The sequence below is a fragment of the Bos grunniens genome, chromosome 11 (genome assembly GCF_055505025.1).
Source record: "Bos grunniens cultivar Pamir isolate PY7600 chromosome 11, Bosgru_T2T1.0, whole genome shotgun sequence".
NCBI lineage: Eukaryota > Metazoa > Chordata > Mammalia > Artiodactyla > Bovidae > Bos > Bos grunniens.
Window position 1 is genome coordinate 69,592,401 of NC_141175.1, and position 3,765 is coordinate 69,596,165.

General features: G+C 40.4%; 1 long non-coding RNA gene across 1 annotated transcript; it reads left to right on the forward strand.

Annotated features, from left to right (window-relative positions):
• Positions 1 to 705: 705 nt before the first annotated feature.
• Positions 706 to 1,807, forward strand: LOC147363294 (uncharacterized). The gene is made up of 2 exons (XR_015136891.1): positions 706 to 907; positions 981 to 1,807. It is a non-coding gene; the product is annotated as an uncharacterized LOC147363294 (long non-coding RNA).
• The last annotated feature ends 1,958 nt before the right edge of the window (positions 1,808 to 3,765 follow it).

Below are 3,765 nucleotides of genomic sequence, written 5' to 3' on the forward strand. Positions count from 1 at the left end.
ACATGGTACTTTTCACTTTCATGCACTGGAGAAGGAAATGGCAACCCACTCCGGTGTTCTTGCCTGGAGAATCCCAGGGATGGGGGAGCCTGGTGGGCTGCCATCTATGGGGTCACACAGAGTCAGACACAACTGAAGTGACTTAGCAGCAGCAGCAGCAAAGTAATATGGAAATAATAAATTCATATAAATATACTTTCACATGATGAAAAGGAGTATTTCTGTCAGATGCTTTTCTTAAGTTTGTGCATAGTTCTCCACCCAGTTCTCCTGTGTCTGAAGTAAGTCTTCCTTTTCAGAGTTAATCCTCCTAGGAAAATACTGGAAAGGTGAAAGCAGTGGATCAAGTTATATTGGTGTGTGTAACTTAACCTTTTCACCTCTTGGAGGTAATAGGGTGAACGTTCAAGCCACAGTTATAGAGAACTGCATAGAGACCCCAGAGGGGTCATTTCACAGATGGCCTGTATTTAATTCCGTTTGGGTGGTCTGCACAGGTATGGCTGTGCTATTTCTTCAAATAACAAGACTTTTCCATACCTGTGGTGGTAGAAAAAATGATGGTCCCCGACTTGTCCATTTCCTATAGATCCAGAATCTGGCATCTTACATGGCAAAAAAGGGATTTTTCAGATGTGATTAAGGAAAAGGAGATTATTCTGGATTATCCAGTGGGCTCAATCTAACCACATGGCTCTTTAAAAGTGGACTTTTCTCAGCTGTGATTAAAGTGAGATGTGACCATGCAAGAAGAGCGAGGGGGAGGTGTAATATTGATGACTTTGAAGATAGAGAAAGAGGCCAAAAATCGAGAAATGTAAGCAGCCTCTGGAAGCTGAAAAAGGCAAGGAAACAGATTCTCTCGGAGCCTGCAAAAAGGATAGCTGTGAAAACACCTTGATTTCAGGTCAGTGAGACCTGTGCCTAATTTCTGACCTACGGAACTGTAAGATAATAAGTTTGTGTTATTTTAACCCTAGGTTTATGGCAACTTGTTACTCCAAAAATAGAAAACGAATATACCTACAAAGCCACTGCCTCACGCCCACTGCTTCCTCAGCCGTCCTGAGCCGCCTCTTGGGACTCTCAATCCATAAACAAACGGGTAACCTCTGGCCTGGCAAAGTTCCCTGGGGCCCTGTCCCAACACAGCACAGCTTTAGTTCTGACTGGACTACACCCAACTTAACCAGTTGTGAAATATTTTGAACATTACTTTCAATTTCAGGGACCTAAACCAGTGACTTTCAACATTTTTTGACTCCACCGTACCTATAGTAAGATCACACATTTTTGTTTCAAACTAGGATATAAGACATATTCCCACACATACAAATTATATAACGGAAACTAAGGTTTCATGAAACTGTATTTAGCTTTACTGCTTGCATTGCACTGTGAAATTTTCAATTCTATTCTCTTCTATTTTGTTAGTGTAAATTTCAACCCACTAAACTGATTTCATGATTCAGTAGCAGGTTTCAAGCTTCAACTGAAAAACACTGACCTTGATCTTGACAATGCTATGGTCAAGATGTAGAGTTTTTGATGGTGAACATATTGTTTCTTTTTATTATTTCTTAATTAATTTATTCTTTTGGCCACACTTCTCAGCATGTGGGATCTTAGTTCCTCCACGAAAGATCAAACCTGCAGTGGAGTCACCAGGTCTTAACCACTGGACTGCCAGGGAAGTACCAATTCTGTATTATTTTTAAAGGAAGTTGACTTTGTTCAGAATTTAAATAGTTTCTATATGCAACCTTAATTCATTGTTATTAAATGTTATTTATGGATGTACTAAAAATGTATCCATTTTCTCAAAGTGAACATCAAACCCAAGACAGTTTGTAAATTAAGCCTGACAGTAGGAGAGAGGCACCACAACAGGGAGGGGGTGCATTTTAGGAACAATTTTTAAATGAATAGATATAGTCATTGGGCACATGTATTTAGTGTTCTGCTTTCTGTTGCTCAATTTTTTTCATTTCTGCTTTTATGTTGAATATTTCCCTTTTTGTGCTTTTAAAATATTACCTATTTCCTTTTCTAGATTTGTTATGTTAATTTATGGCATTTTTTTCCTTATTACTATTTATAGCTGCAGTATCATTTCAGGCACTTAGACTTTGTTTCAGTAGCCTCTTAATTTGAGGTCCTGGTGGAGTTTAAATGTGAGTTTCAAATTATGTTTATTATAACTCAGATTTTCTAGGTATTGGTAGCAAAAAAAAGTTTGGCAGTTATATGTGTATGCTTTCACTAGTTTATTTTGTGGAGCAAATCATCTCCCTAATCCTTGTGGCTTACAACGTGCATGCTTGCTCAGTCGCTTCAGTTGTGTCCAACTCTGCGACTGTATGGACTGTAGCCCACCAGGTTCCTCACTCCATGAGATTCTCCAGGCAAGAATACTGGAGTGGGTTGCCATTTTCCTCCTCCAGGGGATCTTCCTGACCCAGGGGTTGAACCTGGGTCTCCTGTATTATAGGCGGATTCTTTACCACTGAGCCATCGGGGAAGCCCCTGGCTTACAACAGCAATGGTTTAGTGCTCCTCTACTGCACCTGTTTGCTACAGCTCTGTTCCAAGATCTTTATTCCAGGATCTAAACTGAAGAAACAGCCCTGTGTGAGACATGCTGGTCCATGGCTGAATCACAAGATGTCTCTTAAAAGCATCTGCTCAAATGTGGAGCGTACATCACTTCTGCGTGCATTCCTTAGGTTCATGCAAGTCATAAGGCTAAACCTGATGGCATAATCCTTTCATAGACAGGGCAGTAAATAATAGGGAAACAATAGTAGAATCTAACATGTTATCCCCTGTAATGCTGCAACCCAAAAGGTTTATCCTTGCATCTCTGTCAGTTCAAAACTCTATTAAATTGTTGGATTATATCTGAGATTTACCATTATAGCATTTACATTTCCATTTTCAAATGTATCTTTAATCATGATAAAATACTGTTTGTCTCCCTTAATGCTTTTGCTGTAAAATTAGCTATGCTGATCATGTTTTTACAGGCCATGCCAGGCTGTGGCTACTATGAGTTATAATAACATTAGGAAAGCAGTATTTTTCTACCTTAACTTATACCCACAGCAATGCCAGACCTCATTGCTCAAAATTCACCAGCTATTGCATGGGCTAATTCAAGGAGCCCTGTGGTTCCCAGGAGGATCCCTCTTGGTAAATCTCTAGCCTGGGTCCCCAGTATGCCAAGAGATGAGCAGCATTTCCTCTGTAGACCTCCATACATCTCTCTGCAGAGCAGTGTTTGCACATCTCACACCTTCAGAGGTTCTGGGGAGTTCACTCTTCCTAAATTAATAGTCATCTTTACCCAGAGCTTTGGCTCAAGTTCCTAAGATACAACTGGATAGTAAATGATATGATTAATATACTGTACCAAACTCAAAATTACCCCAGACCTTTCATTTTGGTTCAATTACAGCCAAATCTTTCATTTCAGTAAACTTATTTCTCTCTCCCTCACTGCTCCCTGCTTTCCTCCCCACTCCACCCTCCCTGTCTCCAGCATCCCTTCTCCCCTCTCCCTCTACATGAGGCTCCTCTGCTGTTCCTGCTGGTGTATCCTGTAATAAACCAATCCCACCCTGGAATCTTTGTGAAACTGATATAATTTAAACACCAGGTTTTTATTGTGCTTGTACAGACAGGCACTATGAATTGTAGGCCATTCTTGCTTTATTGCTGTGCTTAGTCGCTCAGTCGTGTCTGACTCTGCAACCTCATAGACTG